The sequence below is a fragment of the Pongo pygmaeus genome, chromosome 17, assembly GCF_028885625.2.
Source record: "Pongo pygmaeus isolate AG05252 chromosome 17, NHGRI_mPonPyg2-v2.0_pri, whole genome shotgun sequence".
Lineage (NCBI taxonomy): Eukaryota > Metazoa > Chordata > Mammalia > Primates > Hominidae > Pongo > Pongo pygmaeus.
The window spans coordinates 38945500-38963692 of NC_072390.2; the positions used below are offsets into that span (position 1 = coordinate 38945500).

Below are 18193 nucleotides of genomic sequence, written 5' to 3' on the forward strand. Positions count from 1 at the left end.
AGAGCAATGCATTATTTACATATGGATAAGAAGACATGGCAGCATCTCCAGAGCTTTTCCTGGGGTGTATGGTGGGGAGCTATGTAAAGATAGTCCACATAAACCCCGCTAAATAGAAGCTGCTCCTAAATATTTCCAAACAGGAGCCCAAAATAGATGAACAGTCTCCAACTCATCTTTAGAGTAGTGGGACTGCTTCTTCAGATCAGATCAGTGACGTTCATAGACACCGCTTCTATCTGAGTGGAATAGTACTGTTCAATGTCTCTCAGGATGCGGATGTTGGTTATTCTTTACAAAGTTAATGGCCACACCCTTCCAGCCGTATCGACCTGATCTCCCAATTCTGTGTGAGTACAATTCTGTTTTTTGGGCAGGTCATAGTTAATGATGACGGACACCTGAGGGACTTCTGACCTCCCGGCCCAGACATCTGTAGAAATGAGCCCTGTGCTGACGCCGGACTGTGGCCCTTTCTGAGGTGTGTCTCTGTGCATCGAGGACATGGTGAGAGCGGCATCTCTCATTTTCTCCATCAGCCAGTCAACTTTCATTTTGGTGTTACAGAAGATGCCCACCCGAATGACAGTTAGCATTTTGTAGAGATCACACAGGATGTCGAATTTCCACTCTTCTCTTTCCACTGCCACAAAAAGCTGTTTGATGCCTTCCAGAGTCAATTCACCAAGATGTGGATTGGGTCCATCGTGTACTTGTTGGTCATCTCTAGGATTTTGCAAGGCAGTATAGCACCGATAAGAACTACTTGTGTGACTGGAGGCAAGTACCTGAACATTTCGCAAATCTGATCTTTGAAACTTAAGTTTACTTGTTTATTATAAAGGACATTGCAAAGGATACAGATGAAGAGATGTATAGGGCAAGGTAGTGGGGAAAGTGCTGGGAGCTTCCAAGCCTTCCTGAGTGGGCCACTCTCCAGGAACCTCCATGTGTTAAGCTATCAGGAAGTTCCCTAATTATTTTCAATAAGTAATACAAACATGTATAAAACACAAATTCAAAAGATACATAAGGTTATACAGTGAAACCAAGTCTTCCTACTCTACCTTCCAGCCACCAAGAGTCCAGCTTCAGTTTCTTGCTTTTCCTTTCAGAGAAATCCTTTGCATTATGAGCACATGCATCTGGCAGATCATTCTGTGTCACAGCGTAAAGACATGCTTTATTATTTATTATTTTTATGTCACCCAGGCTGGATGGAGTGCAGTAACTATTCAAAGACGTGATCATAGCACACTGCAGTCCCCAAGTCCTGGGTGCAAGTGATGCTCCTGACTCAGCCTCCTGAGTAGCTGGGACTAGCATTTTTCTTTTTAATGGCTGTGTACTGTTTGAGTGTATATCTCCTATGGATAGACACTTAGTTGTTCCTGATTTTTTCCTGCAATAAACAATGCTGTAGTGAATCATGCTATGTGAATCTCACTTCCACAGGATAAGATCTTAGGAGTGGAACTGATGAGTTAAAAGATACAAACATCTAACATTTTGATATATATTACAAAATTTATCTCCATAGAGATTATATCAGTTTATATTTCTATCAGTGGTATGAGAAGAGAGAGCCTGTTTTCTTATATTCCCATCTACAAAGTGTATTATCAAATGTATTGAACTTTGCCAGTTTAGAAGGTTGAAGTGTTATTTCATTATAATTTTAATTTCTTTTATTTTGAGTGAAGTCGAGCATTTTTTTGGAAGTCACTAATTATTTCCTTTCCTGAGCAGGCTGTCTTCTTCTGGGTTGTTTTTTTCCTTATTAATTTGTAGGACATTCTTTACATAGTGAGGAAATTTTAGCTCTTTGGTTGTGATATCATCTGCAAGTGTGTGTTTTTTGGCCTAGATTATCTTTTCAATTGTTTATGTTATTTGTTTGTTTATTTGTGTGTTTTTGCCATTCAGAAATATTTTATATGTATGGTTCCACCTTTCAAAATTTTTATTTTCAGGGTTCTGAGTTTTGTCACATACAAAGAATGTCTTTTCCCACTTGGAGAGTTTAAATATATTTTTCCATTTTCCCTTGATATTTTTATGGGTTTATATTTTACACTTAGATTTTTGCTCAATCTAAAATTTGTTTTTGTGTAAAGTGTGAGATAGGGATACAGTTGAATATTTTTTCACATAGCTAACCTGTACTATTTATTGTATAAACTACCTTTCCCCTGTTATTTTAAAATGCCAGCATTAACATATGTTAAATTAGGCCTGGCTCGGTGGCTCACGCCTGTAATCCCAGCACTTTGGGAGGCTGAGGCAGGAGGATCACTTGAGGTCAGGAGTTTGAGACCAGCCTGGCCAACACGGTGAAACCTCGTCTCTACTAATAATACAAAAATTAGCCAGGTGTGGTGGCACATTCCTGTAATTGCAGCTACTTGAGAGGCTGAGGCACGAGAATTGCTTGAACCTGGGAGGCAGAGGTTACAGTGAGCTGAGACTGTGCCGCTGCACTCTAGCCTGGGTGACAGTGAAACTCCATCTTAAAAAACAAAACAAAAACAAAAACAAAAACCCATATATTAAATTTATATTGTGTATTTGGGTCTATTTATCAATTTTTCTGTTATGTTCTATTGGTATTTTTTTCATGAATGGTGGCGTACTTTAAAATTATTCTAGCTTTATAATATATGTCAACACCCAGCATTGCTCTTTTTCATTATTGCTCTTTTTCATTATTACTCTTTTTCTTGCTTTTCCTTTCAGATAAATACTTTACATTTTTCTGAACAGTCTTGACTACTTTTTTTTTCCCCGTAGGAACATTAGAATGGCTTTGTCTATGTTTTTTTCTTAATTATATGTGTTTTCACTAGAAATTTTTTTTTTTTTTTTTTTTTTTTTTTTGAGACAGACTCATTCTGTCGCCCAGGCTGGAGTGCAGTGGTGCCATCTCGGCTCACTGCAACCTCCACCTCCCAGGTTCAAGAAACTGAAGCTGGACTCTTGGTGGCTGGAAGGTAGAGTGGGAAGACTTGGTTTCACTGTATAACCTTATGTACCTTTTGAATTTGTGTTTTATACATGTTTGTATTACTCTGCCTCCTGGGTTCAAGCGATTCTCCTGCCTCAACCATCTGAGTAGCTGGGATTATAGGTGCACACCACTATGCCCAGCTAATTTTTTGTATTTTTAGTAGACACAGGGTTTCACTATGTTGGCCAGGCTGGTCTTGAACTCCTGACCTCATGATCCACCCACCTCGGCCTCCCGAAGTGCTGTGATTACAGGAGTGAGCCACCACACCCAGCCTGAAATGCCTTTTCAACATTTATGGAGACAGTTGTATGGATTTTCGCGCTTGATCCGTTAATATCAATGGGTTTCTTAGTATTTTTGGAATAATCCCAATGGTACGGGTATTTCAAAGACTCTGATCCTTGTTGCTACTGCTGCGTAGTATAGAAAGATTGTACTTATTTGCTGCCCCATCATAGTTGTATCAGAACACCTAGCAAATGTAGCATGGGGAAGGCAATCAGTGCTCTTCTGCAGTAAAAAGCTATTATTAAAAAGATGAGGAAGATAAAAAATTTAAAAAAAGAAATAAAAAAACCAGAAAGGGATGAGAAGTGGGCAGATCTTCAATCTTAGTCCATTTCTGTGGGAAAACCATCTGGGTAAAAGCACCTTGCATCTTTGCAGGATTCAGTTATAGCAACAGGAAGGTACAAAACCCACTCACATGGAACCACTGTGCCTTCTAGCTTATGAAACACTCTTTCTGGGTACCTGTGGGAAGAATCAGGTATGTTATTCAGGAATGCTGAGAAGCAAAATTCAACTAACATGGACACAAAAGGAAATGAATTGGCTCATGTAACTTGGAAATCTAAGAGGGTGGATCTGACTTTGAAAAGAGCTGAATCTATGAGTTCAAACACTATTATCAAGAGTGTTCTTTATTTTTTGGCTCTTGGCTACCTTTGTTAACTTCATGCTTAGAAAGCCATTCTTCACATCCAGGCAAAACGGCCACCAGCTGTGCCAGGCTTAGGCTTACCTCATTCTTCATTCTTCTTGGACTAAGAAGAGACCTTACATCTTTTCCCTCCTACTATCAAAATAATTTTTTTTTTCTTTTGAGACAGAGTAGAGCCAGGCTGGTCTCAAACTCCTGAGCTCAAGCGATCTGCCCGCCTCGGCCTCTCAAAGTGCTGGGATTACAGGCGTTAGCCACTGCACCTGGCCTAAAATAATTCTTAAAAAAAAACCCATGGCTTTGCTATGCCACAGGTCCACCTGCTTTTCAATTGCTTTGCTCAGGAAATGGAGACATCCTGATTTTGATTTTTCTGCCTGGGTCATGTGTTTGCCTCTGCAGTGAGAAAGCAAAGTAGACAACAAGCAGTGGATGAAGTGATAGAACCAGGAAATTCAAGGAGCTTCCTGGCATTAGATCAAATCTTCACCATGGGTCTTGATAGAAGTAAATATTTCCTCTACAAGTTATGCAAAGAAACATCATGATACTTTTTTTTTTTTTAGAGACAGAGTCTCACTCTGTCACCCAGGCTGGTGTGCAGTGTCAAGATCTCAGCTCACTGCAACATTCGCCTCCTGGGTTCAAGCAATTCTCCTGCCTCAGCCTCCCAAGTAACTGGGATTACAGGCACGCCCCAACATGCCTGGCTAATTTTTGTATTTTTAGTAGAGACCAGCTTTTGCCATGTTGGCCGGACTGGTCTTGAACTCCTGACCTCAAGTGATCTGCTCATCTTGGCCTCCCAAAGTGCTGAAACTACAGGCGTGAGCCACTGCACCCGACCAACACTATAATACTTTGAATTTAGCTGAACAGGCTCTAAAATTTAGATATTCTTATCTTTTCTCAGCCAAATCATGGGAGGTGAGCATATTGCCTATATAGACTCTCTTGAATGTTATTTGAAAGCCCATTAAATTAAATAAACAAACCCTTGGCAACACAGGATTGCTGTGAATTTGACTTTTATCTTAATGTGTCAGGAAATAGTTGATGATGTTTCCTCAACAATGACAAAGAAAATAAATTGAAATTAATTCTTTTTAGTTGATTAACTTCATGGCAATATGCATATACTTCAGAGGTTCAAGATTTAGGGAAAATAAGCATCCGGTGAAGAAGAAATTGAAGAGAAAGACTTGTAAGAGGAGAACTCACAAATACAAGCGAGAGATGTTTTGACAGTAATGGGATATCAAGAACTGAATTGGCCCTGAAATTGTGTTCATTAAGTGTTGTGTGTTTCTTTGAGGTTTATTAAGACCCTGGAGAGGAAACGAACACATTTCAACACAGAGAAATAAAAATGCTCATTTAGGACTATAACATGTCTCCCCTGAGTTTTTTTAAATGTTATTTTTGACACACTTTTTTGGCATTTTGACATGCCGTTGTTACAGATCCAGTCACAGCACAGTACTTCCATTAGACAAAAACAACAGCATTTTTATTTCTCTAAGCGAAAAAGAGTTTGAAGTGAGATTTGAACTGACTTTCAAGAACTCTTCAGTGCAGTGAAAGAGTTGAGAAGATAAGACTGAGATGATGTTTGTGTGAAGAGAGGCAGGTAGGCCCCCAGCTCCTTCTCTAGGAACCCAGTCACTGTCAGCTGAGTTAATGTGTGGGACAAAATCCCAATAGCAGCACAGCCTTGGCCTTGTTCTCAGGCGCTTTGGAAAGAAAACCTCACACAGGTACTGTGCATGCACCGGGAGATGGAGGGAGTTTGGCTTTTTGCCAGGCAAGAAACTTTGAGTGTAGCATCTCAAGGTTGTTGTCCAGACAACTGTAATCCAAAGTCTCTGATAAGAGCCAGGAATAGGGGCGTCAGCCGGTAGTCCCAGCTCCTCAGGAGGCTGAGGTGGGAGGACTGATTGAGCCCAGGAGGTTGAGGCTGCCATGTGTTGTGATTGTGGCACTACGCTCCAGCCTGGGTGACAGAGCAAAACCCTGTCAAAAACAAACTAACAAACAAACCAAACAAACAAACATTCCCTGATAAGGCTTAGGACAGATCTTGAGGAAATTTGGAAAGCAGAGAAGCCATTTCTTCAGTGTTTCAGGGATATCTAATCTTCGAAGCCAACTCTCACCCTGCTCCTTAATTTCTTCTCTTCTTTTCTTTCTCCTTTCCCTTTAATTTCTGCTCACCTGTAGGTAAAATAGAGTATGAGGCACTGAAAGTTACTAAGAGATCCATAGTATGTGTCAGTCCTGGTGAGGAATCACGGAGGCCCTTGAGCCCACTTCTACCTCTCACACAGTTACACCTGGAAAATGTCCTTGACTTTCTTGAGCCTCAATTTCCCAATTTATAAAATGGGGATAAAGATATCTACCTGGTGGGGTTATTGTGAGGCTTTCTGCACCTGAAACAATGTTTAGAATGAAGTAGGTGTTTAACTGATGTTAGTTCCTCCTTTCTTTTTCCCTTATTTAGGAGAAATGAGACATAAGCATATGAAAAAGTAATTAGCCTTCAAAGAATATTTACATATACAACAATTTTTGATCTAGATCCTGTTTACCAAGGCAAACTGTGGCTTTGGAAGATTAAATGAATGATTTTCTATAGTGACACATACCCCAGGCTACTCACTAGTGGCAGAGCAAGTAATCCTTTCGAAATATATGTAAGCAGGCTGGGCATGGTGGCTCATGCCTGTTATCTCAGCACTTTGGGAGGCTGAGGTGGGTGGATCACTTGAGGCCAGAAGTTGGAGACCAGCCTGGCCAAAATGGTGAAACCCCGTCTCTACTAAAAATACAAAAAAAAAATCATCTGGGGCTGGTGGTAGGTGCCTGTAATCCCAGCTACTTGGGAGGCTGAGGCAGGAGAATCTCTTGAACCTGGGAGGCAGAGGTTGCAGTGAGCCAAGATTGCGCCATTGCACTCTAGCCTGGGTGACAAGAGTGAAACTCCATCTCAAAAAAAAAAAAAAAAAAAAAAAGAAATGTATGTATGCTGGCTAAAGAAAAAAAATACATGTAAAAATAAATAGATGGGATTAAATAAACAAGAATGGACTAATATAGCAGGCTCCTGCAGTCAGATGATCTGGGCTCAAATCCTGGCTTGGCTTCACACTCCTGGGTGAGCTGTTTAACCTTTTGAGCCTCATTCTTCTCATCTGTGAATGGGGATGACCATGGGGGCTGATAAGAGGAAGATTAACTGGAGCAATGACTGTAAGCCAAGTAGACAGGGTCTGGCATGGCACGGACACTTAGTGTTAGCTGTTATTAACAATACAGAATGTAATTATCAGTCAAGTTGGCTGTTTGCATGTTTGTAAGGCAACAAGGATAAGGCAAAAGATCCTAACACAATTCAGGGTATTTTTCCACACAAGTCCTGACAGTTCCAGAAGGTGTTACGGCATTTGGTAGATTGCCGTTTGAAAGGGATTTAACCAATGGCTGACATCCCTGCTTCCTCCCCCAACTTCACCCCCACACTGTAGATCAGTGCCAGCTCTGTGCATGAAGCATTACTCATACTGTCTCTTTACACAGCAGTTAACCTTACTTGTCACTGCTTCCGGTGGGAGATCAAGAGCATTGAAATTATGGAGGTGGCACCATAAATCATGGTCACTTCTTGGCATGGCCAGACAAAGCAGCTGGAAAGAGCCTTGCTGCAATGTCAGTTCAAAGTTGAAATGTAAAGTTTTAACATATTAATTTTCTCTCTCTTTTTATTGTCATCCTGATTTTTCCTTGTTCCCTCATGACTCAAAGGAGTGCATGGGAGATTGAACTGGCAGCTTGCTGGGTTAATCACCATACATGGTTTTTCTTTCTTTCTTTTTCTTTTTTTCCGCCCTCCAGGTGGGAACATGGTTATTTAAGAATGAAATAATTGAGCAAATCTAACTTGATATAGTGAAAGAGCTGTTTTCACCTGTGAAATCTCAAGTTTCAGCATCTCATTTTAAACACAAAAGCTCTTAGAATGTAAGCTCCATGAAGGATGTATCCAAGGCCTTGCACCCTGCCTAGGACATGCAGGCATTTATCAGATATTTGTGAAATTCATGGATGACAGCTCTGGCTTTCTTTCTTTCTCATTGCTTTAGTTTCTCCTGTTCTTTTACCAAGACTTCCTCAACTGACCCCTCAAGCGCCCCCCAGGTATCAATTAGTGAAACACCTCTGGAAGAGTTGTTAATATGGTTTGGCTCTGTGTCCCCACCCAAATCTCATCTTGAATTGTAATTCCCACGTGTCAAGGTAGGGACCTGTAATCCCTACATGTCTAGGGAGGCAGGTAATTGGATCATGGCATCGGTTTTCCCCATGCTCTTCTCATAATAGTGAGTGGGTTCTCAAGAGATCTGATGGTTTCATAAGTGTCTGGAAGTTCGTCCTTTGCACTTCTCTCTCCTACTGCCTTGTGAAGAAGGTGCCTGCTTCCCCTTTTGCCATGATTGTTAAGTTTCCTGAAGCTTCCCCAGCCATGCAAAACTGTAAGTCAATTAAACCTCTTTCCTTCATAAGCTACCCAGTCTCAGGAAAGTTCTTTATAGCAGTGTGAAAATGGACTAATGTAGTTGACTTTCTGGATTCAGTTCTTTTCCTACCCTACTTGGCTGCCATGACCTAGGACCTTAACAATAAACTTGTCCTTTCTGAGGGCTTAGGATCCTGACCTGTCTCTATTTAGTAGCCTGTTTTCTTGTTTCCTCATGTTAGGCAATTGGATTTTATGAAAGCTATACATCTCTTCCCAGATTAATGCACATCCAGATGAGGCACTTGTAGCTTGGTCCATGATTTTTTTGGACCTTTTCGGGACACACTCATGAATCCAAGTCAAAGACCATGCCTTTTGTAATTGCTTGTTTAATTATCCATAGCTGCCACCAAGCTCTCCTCTCCTTGAGGGCGGGGAATAGGTTTTCCTCAACTTCTATCCATTTCTCAACCCACTACAATTAGGCTGTCATCTCAAAACTACTCTTCAGAAGTGGGTAGAAGTGCTCTCCGGGCCACCACCTGCCCGAGCCATCCCCGATTCCTGTCGTTGGTCATTATTGCTCACTCTTTTCTTCTCTCCTTTTCTTGGCTCTCACGACATCATTCTGCCCTTATTCTGCTAGCTCTTGGACGCTTCCTTCTTCGTTTCTTCCCTGGCTTCTCTTTGTCTTCTCTACCCCTGAATGCTCATCTTCCTAAGGGCTCTAGTCCCACTCCCCCTTTCCTCACATTCTACATCCCCTTTCTGAGGAAGCACATCTCAGTTCTTGGTTTCCATCACTGTGTGTCCACTGCCAATACCCAGGGCATGTCCCAGCCCAGACCTCGCTCCTGAACACTCCCTCATCCCTCTACAGTCACTTGTGGGACGGCTCCACTGGCTTGTCTTTAGGACCTTATGCTCAACATGTCCATAGGGAGAGAACACATGTTCTTCACTCCTGATGTTTTCTTCTGTGGGGAGTCATGTGCATTAGTACGACACTTTCAGCCTCTTTGTACTCCCTCTCCACTTTGGAGAGAACTCCCTGATTGGCGAGCTGCTCTTGGAGAGCATGTGGTCTTTGTTCCTCTTGACCTTCAGGAGGCTTAGTGGGAAAGTCCTTGCACCTACCATGGGAGATAAAGGGCACCCAATCCTCCCAGGGTGGGGAGGACAAGCAGCAGTCTAATTTGGGGCTCAGCCTGAGCGAATCCACTGGCCTGCAGATATACACTGTGTTCTATAATATCAACCTTATTTTAAATAATGGGGATGTTTTAATTTCCTATTTGCTTTACTGTTTTATTTCTTTAGTGGTTCAGAAGTCAGGGCTTAGAAAAAGCACATTATTTGGCTGGGGATGGGGTGGGAGTAGGGGTGGAGAGGACTTTCAAGTGCTCGTATTACCCTAAACAGAACTAATTATGTTCTCGTGCTTTTTCCCTGGAATCTGCCTCTCTTCTGGTTTCTCTTATTTTTCTCAATGCCAGACCTCTTTTTTCTTCCAGTGATCTTTCTAGAACTTAGCTACCTGCCAGAAAATTTTTCTGAAAATGTCCTTAATTTGTGTTAATGGAAAAACAGGGAGATTTCACTCCCCATTCTGTCTCAGGAATACAAAGGGTCACACAGGCTCTGTTTAGTGCTTATGGAGGGAAGAAAAGAAAGACTTCTCGGTCATTGCTGTCACCTGGAATTAACTGAGCAAAATTTCTCTAGCTACGATGAAGCAGTCCAAAAGAAGTAGAAAATAGAGATCCTGCTCTCATGAAGTTTATCATTTAAGGAGGAGGATTGTGTCAACAAGAGATACCTAAGATCACAAATAATGCTAAAATACTGAGATACACAGGAGAGTTATGATAACAATTTCAAATTAAATGAGAGGTCAGGCTCGGTGACTGATGTCTGTAATCCCAGCACTTTGGGAGGCTGAGGCAGCCAGATCACCTGAGCTCAGGAGTTCAAGACCATCCTGGCCAACATGATGAAACCCTATCTCTGCTAAAAATACAAAAATTAGCCCGGCATGGTGGCAGGCACCTGTAGTCCTGGCTACTAGGGAGGCTGAGGCAGGAGAATCACTTGAACCCAGGAGACAGAGGTTACAGTGAGCCAAGATTGCGCCACTGCACTCCAGCCTGGATGACAGAGCAAGACTTCATCTCAAAAAAAAAAAAAAAAAAAGAATGCTGAAGTGATTGGATGGGGTTGGCTCCTAGCACGTAGAACTACAGTCAGTTATTATCATTTATGGAAAAGATTAGTGTATTGTTGGAATAGGTCAAGAGACCTGACTCACTTTTGCCTTTTACATCCAAATAAATTGTTTTGTACTCCAAGACCTCTTAATTTAAACTCTGTCCTGCTTCTGTGCAGTTTTAGATGCCCTGGTTGGCTTATTGTATAAATATGGGCTTAGTTTCTATTATGTTTTTTTCTTTCCTAAACTTTATATACATCCTGACATAATTCTGGAAGGTGTAAATTCATTCTGTAAGCAACAAGAAATATCACATTCTATGTTTTCTTTAAACTAATGTAAATCTGTTGCACAGCCCCTATCCACAGGGCTGTCTAGAAATTCAATATTGGTCATTGCTGAGGCTCCCTGTGAGATCCTACCCACGAATGGTGCAAAGGATTTGGGCATTAGAGCCTGAGCATCAGGGATGACCATCTGGTCATTGGCCACCAGCCTGTTCCTGTGACCATAGAAATTCTTAGTGTCCCCGCCTTCAGATTGGGAGGCTCTGCTACTTGTGTGCCATGTCTTTGGGCCCAGGAATCCTGAAGGAGGCCGAGGCATCATTGTACTTAGGTCTGTCCTCTCTAGGTGTCTCCCAGAGCAACACCTTCAAGGTCTTATCACCTCCCTGGGTACTCCCTGAAACGGGTGTGGATGGGAGCTTCCCACAGGACTTACATGCCTCTCTCTTCATCCCCCAAAATATGTTTCTCTGTGTTATGGGCTGAACTTTGGGCTCCTCCAAATTCTTATGTTGAAGTGCTGCAGCACCTTAGAATGTGACTGTTTTTGCAGATAGGGCCTTTAAAGAGGTAATTAAGTAAACATGAGGTCATCCATGTGGGCCCTAATCCAATAAGCTTGGTGTCTTTGTAAGAAGGGGAGATTAGAACACAGGGAGAGACACCAGACAGATGCAGCCCAGAGAGATGAGCATGGAACACACAGCAAGAGTGTGGCCACCTGGCAAGCCAAGGAGAGAGCCTTCAGAAGAAACCAATCCTGCCGACACCTTGACCTCAGACTTCCAGCCTCTAAAACTGTGAGAAAATAAATCTCTGTTGTTTAAGCCACCCAGTCTGTGGCACTTAGTTATAGCAGTCCTAGAAAATTGATATACTCTGTATCTTAAAACAAAACAAAACAAAACAACTCAGGCTTATACAAAAAAGTGGCTCTAAGTAGACTTTAAGTAGCTTATATTTTCTCAAATTTCTGTGGCAAGAACAGTAAGGACCTTGCTATTTGGAGGGGGATGGTGCAGCGGAGGACGAGAGGAATATTCCTTGAGAACCCAGGCAAATTGGTATCTCAGTAAATTGTCCTTCCATAGGCTGATTTCTGTTTGCCCACTGCTCCTGCCTTGTTTTCTTCTTGTGACAGAACAGATCTCCTTGCCTTATCGACCTAGCTACCTACTTATCTACCTCCACCCCATCCTCTTGAAGCACTTACTTGCCTGGTGCAAAATTCCAGATATGTATCTCTCCTTTAACTGATTCTTATTGGCAGGCTTAGAAGACTTGAGGGCAATGACACACTAGAGCCAAAAAGGACTTCTGACCACACTTGTGTCCCAGGAGGTGAGGGGGGTTTTAAAGGATTTGTCCTGAACATGATTAGTCAAAGATTGTTTTATAGAAACATCCTCAATATTTATTGAGGCTCTGGCCGATCTGTGAACCAAGTGAGCCAATTGATTGTTGAGCCCAGTTTCCACATTCATATTAAAAGTCAATTGGAAAAGACAGGATTTCCAAGCAGTTTATAACCTGCTTTATTTCCCTTCCTTTCTACCACCCCGTGATTTTGGTAACTTTATTACTCTGATTGGAAAAAATTGTTGTCTAATGATATTAAAATGTGCAGCTACTGAGAAACTGTGACCAGTTCTTGGCTTTTTGCTAGAGCTGGGAATATTAGGTGTCATTAAATATTTTATCTCCCTTCCTTCATGCTATGACTTTAATGCTGTGTTCAAAGATCATTACTCAGTAATGCTGGCAAGCCTCCCCTCCTTTGAAGACATTCTTTACAAGAGCATGTAATATTCATTATTACTCTCAGTTGCCTGCTTTTTTCCATGATACGTCCCCTCCCCTCAAAAAAAGGTTTCACTGAGGGTGAATTATTCTAGGTAGGACTTAAGTACTATAGGAAGCTACGAGTAAAGCAATCTAGAGTTTGCACAATTTTCCGTGAACATTGGCAGGGTGTATTTTAGAGCAAAATGTGTTTTTATGGTGCTACAGGTCCTGATTCATGTGAAGTCTTCTTCAGTCTGGGGGCTGGTGCTCCAAGGTTATACACAACTTTCAAAGAGTGGGTTTTTAGGGCGGCTAGACCTTTATCTATACGATGGGAGAGTTAGCAAGCGTGCTACAGAAAGGGGACCAAAAAGCACGTAATAAAACTGTAAGACACAAGGAGTAAGAAGGAAAAACGTTTGCAGCTCTATGAGTCACTGGATGGTGTCTCCAAGTTTTCCTCCCTAGTGATTATTTTTAACAATGAGAACCATCCATGACTTACTTGGGAGGGCTTAGGCGTTCCCTTGATAGAGGTTAGAAAGATGAAAAAAAATGAATTCAGATGCCGTTGAGGTCCCTCCTTAGGAGGCACCACCAGAGAGATTACTCTCAGGTCTTGACATCCAACCAGGCTGCTCTTGAACAGTTTACTTTCAGTCTCACAACGGATGGTCTTTCTGTCATCTCTTTGGCCATTAGGCAGCTTAAATGAACACTCCAGTGTCACTTCTTGTACCTGGACAGGGCCCCATGTTATGTTTGTCTGCATTCTGATCTTACCTTTGATTTTCACTAACTTTCTCTTCTCATTTCCCTTTGCCCTGATTCCTTCAACTATTTTATTCTTTTGTGATGTATATACTTTTGTAAGTTGCCTGAAATCCTTTGTGGATTGAGGTGAGGGTAAATATAGGCAAAGGAGGAAAATGAATTATGGAGTTTCCATTGCACCTGACACTTCTGTGTAGTAGGATATTGGGAGTTTGGGCACGATGAGGGATGTCTCTTTCCAAAGTATTTTGTGTTTTGTTCTTATAGGCACTTGTAGGTATTTTTGGACCTTAAAATTGGAACACATGTTCTGAGATAGGGTCTACCACAATAGCAACAGGATAGAATATTTGGAAGAGGTCTGCAAAATAGAGGATGAATGGCGTTATTATTAAGAGATTAAATAATACATAAAGAGCAAAGGAGAATTCAGAGAAGTAAGAGAAACAATATATATTTCTACCATTTAAAAGGGTTTAAATTTTATTTTACAAGCTACAGATAAAGTAATTATAAAATTCAGAACACTAAATTGCTACCCATATTTTTTTTAACCAAGGCTGAAACATGTCTTTTGGATTGGAGGAATTTATTTATTTTAAAAAAACGATCATAATTTGTCCGGGTGAGGTGGCTCATGCCTGTAATCCCAGCACTTTGGGAGGCTGAAGCAGGCGGATCACCTGAGGTCAGGAGTTCAAGACCAGCCTGGCCAACATGATGAAACCCTGTCTCTACTAAAAACACAAAAATTAGCTGGGTGTGTTGGCACGCAGCTGTAGTCCCAGCTACTTGGGAGGCTGAGGTAAGAGAATTACTTGAACCTGGGAGGTGGAGGTTGCAGTGAGCCAAGATCACACCACTGTACTCCAGCCTGGGAGACAGAGCAAGACTCCATCTCAAAACAAACAAACAAAACCAAAAAACCCCAAAACAACAATAATTTACTACTTTTCCATGCGAATAGATAGTACATTTTGAGATGTATTCTGTATCTATTCCTCAAACTATCAGATCTGAAATCTGAAATCCTTTATGATCGTGCTTATTCTCCTTTCAAGAACAAATTGAGGCAGGATAAATGCAACACCCCTGGACGCGATCAGTTGGATTTAACTCATGCCAGGACAGAGAGGCTGGTTTTGGCTTGCTGTTGGCAACTGGGCATTTCAGCTCTAATTTTGATTTTCATGAAGCACAAGTTATTTTTCTCTTGGTTTTTGTTTTTTGATACAGAGTAGAGGTAAAGGAGTGCTTTTCACCACCTTCCCATGCACACGGGAGACTCAGCGTAGTTCGATCTGCATTCCAATGCACTGTCTCAGCCTTCTCCTGAGGGTTCTGGAGTTAATGAACTAAGTCAAAATCTCTGAGCAAAATGATTTCTGTCTCTGGAGGTAGAGGATGCCATGTGGGATGCTGCCCAGATAGGAAACAATGATCCTGTGTCCCAACAGCAGAAAGGTTTGCTCAGGCTCTGAATGAGAGCAGGTGTGAAAACCTTAACGCTAAAATGTAAAAGGCTTTGCGTGCACTCTGTTGAAATGCAGCTCTCCATCCTAAGTAACATTTTAGGCAGCATATTGGCAATACAAAGCATTTGAATAAAATCACTGATGGTATTAGTCACCATCCACCTCTTTTCCTGAGTCTTTAGGGATGTGCATGCATGAAGTGCAAGCTAAAATAACCTTAATCTAATCACCTCTGGAGATTGAGAGGTGTGTGCTCATATAAATGTCAAGTTGGGACATAATTTAGCTGATCTCTGGGGTTTATCGCTATTGCCAGACTTTCTCTTTATTTGATCTGGTGAAGCAAATTAAATGTGTTTCTTTAGTTCTAAACCAGGTAAGAAAAGGAGACTAGAATTTGTGAGTTTCTCATTTGGATACAATAATCATGCAGCCAGTCCTGATTTATGGAGGCAGCAAGGCCCACTGTGTGTGTGCAGGAGCCGCAGAAAGGAACCAAGGGCCAATTATCTTGGCCTACCTGTTATCTACTAGTTGGAGATTGTCTCCTTGACAACACTACTAGATGTACTAAAGGCTGTGGAGCAGAGGTTAATTGCAAAACAAAAATAAAGCTGTACTTAAATATTAGAGGAGGAAATTCTCTTTGTGCACACCTGGCCCTGGTCATTTTTCTCAGCCCTATGAGAGCCAAATCTCCAGGTAGTGCATTTGAGATGCTTAGATGGGGAGAGCTCATCCAGAAACACCCTGACCTCTGGTAAAGACAATAGCTCTTTGCCACAATTTAGGAATATCAAGGCTCAATCTTGATAGGATAGTGTAGGCATCATTTTCAGCTGCGGTGATTTTGCTCCCAGAGGACATTTGGCAATGTCTGCAGATATTTTTGGTTGTCACATTGGGGGGATGGTGTCTAGCGAGTAGAGACCAGGGATGATGCTAAAAAACCTGCAAGGCACAGGACAATTGCCCCACAACAAAGATTTACTTAGCCTAATAGATCAATAGTGCAAAGGCTGAGAAACTTAGGTCTGAGGGAACATTTATATATATATATTTTAAACATACAGCATTTACTGAACTAAATGGATAAAAAAGAGATCTGTCTCATTTTTCTAAACAAATGCAAGTTATATGATAACTGGGTTATTAACATTCTAGATGCACTGCAGAGACAAATGTTCAGCTGTGGAGTCTTTCCACTAGATCACTAAACAGCAAAGCAAAAACCTTATCCTAAAATTGCAGAACATACATATCCTTCTAATGGCATGAAAGAAATAAAAAAAGCATACAGAGGTCCTTTTCACAATATAAAATAGACATATCAAAAATTTCAGTTTGCAGCACTCTTAATCCTATGCCCCCTAAACTACATTTTAGGTATAATTACAAATATCTGTTCCAATCATGTCAATATTCATAAGAACATATTTCAACTTCCTCTATATGTAGACCCAGAAGGGAACATTTTTAGTGTGATGCGATATTGCATAAAGCAGTTGATGCCTTGGAAGTGGATCACTCCATAAAGTAGTGCTGTAAATATTTTTATTCAGTAACCAAGTTTCAGTTGACAGGTCCCTACACTCCTTTGCCTCTGCTGAGGCATGCACATTTCTTCTCCAGCCCCTGCGTCTGTAGCAACTGCTTGCTGCATAAACAATCTCTATGTAGCATGGCAAAGACTTAAAATAATCACCAACACCTTCTAGTCATACTTATAGAGAAATGAGTCCCCTTTATATGTAACCAACTTGTATAACTGACTTCCAAAATAGAATAGCCGTTTTGTTTTTCATTTATTTTGATCCTGCGTTTTGGTTTTAAGGGGAGTTATTTCTATTTAGCAATGACTGCTCTGTGGTATAAACTAGATATGAACGTATGTGACTGTTGACTTTATTCTTTGATCAGTGTTGATACTTTTTAGCTATTTATTTTTTGATCCTAGCACTTGATAGCTTATTTTAGTTTTAAAGGCTAAGCTGGTGTGAAGTCAGCCTGGGACCAGTGTTGCTTGGCATCTTATGTGGAGAACAGCTTAACTGCATTTGCCCTTATCCTAGTGATGTGCAATAGAGCTCCCATTCCCATGAGACTTGGGGCCAATTAAGCAACTCAAACAGGGAGGCAGCATAGCATAGTGATTAGATGTACTGCTTTTAGAACTGTGGCTCCAACACATGGTTAATTGTGTGGATATTGAGCAAATTACTTAGTCTATCTGAGTCTGAGTCTCTTCATAATAGAATGAGAGATCATAATACTGCATGGATGGTCATGGGGATTAGTAAGGGCTCAATAAATGGTAGCTTTGAGACAATGAGAGATGCTATGTCATTCATTGGGGACCTCTCTTCTCCCACCTTCCTTCCTTACCTTGATGAGAAATCTTGGTCAGGAGTGAGAGCTGGGTTCCAAGTCTTTCATAGCCTGGTCATCCCTTGCTATATCCATTGAGGAAGTGGTCAACTTAGTCTTGTTCCACTAATCTGTGTGATCTGCAAATTCTCATGGCTGCTTTTTGCCAAAAGGCAGAAATCCCAGGCCCTTCTTGCTACCAAAGTGCTGGTGTTTCTTCACACCTCAGTTACCCCAGGACCTGAATGCTCTCTTGGTGAGCTTAAATCATCACTTTCTTCTGCCAGCCTTTTGGGCTCCAAGGTTTCACCTCTGCTTACTCTGCTCACACCAGGGCCATCCCAGGGCCTGGTCATCGTTCTCATCATGGTCACGTGGTAGGTCTTGTTTCTGGCATTATCAAGAATCTGGTGACCTTGAAAGATCTGCCTGATACCAGATTCTCTCTTGCATTTCACTCTGCACTTCGAAGGCCAGTTCTCTCTCCGATCCTTCATTGTTTTGTGGGTAAATGGCGTGGGTTGGCCCATGTTTGGATGTGATTGATAATTGGAAGCAGCTTCTCTTGTTTTCCCCTCTTTTTTCTTTTTAGAGACAGGGTTTCAGTCAAGTGATCCTCCTGCCTCAGCCTCCCAAGTAGCTGGTATGTGCTGCTGTGTGTACACAGGTGTGTGCCACTGTGGCTAATTTAAAAAAATTTTTCATAGTGACAGGGTCTCACTTTGTTGCCCAGGCTGGTCTTGAACTCCTGGGCTCAACTCCTGGGTTCTTCTGCCTTGGTCTCACAAAACTCTGGGATTACAAGCATGAGCCATGGTGTCCAG

At 41.6% G+C, this 18193-nt stretch overlaps 1 pseudogene; it reads right to left on the bottom strand.

Annotated features, from left to right (window-relative positions):
• Positions 1-200: 200 nt before the first annotated feature.
• Positions 201-17899, bottom strand: LOC129018766 (eukaryotic initiation factor 4A-III-like; annotated as a pseudogene).
• Between the last annotated feature and the right edge of the window lie 294 nt (positions 17900-18193).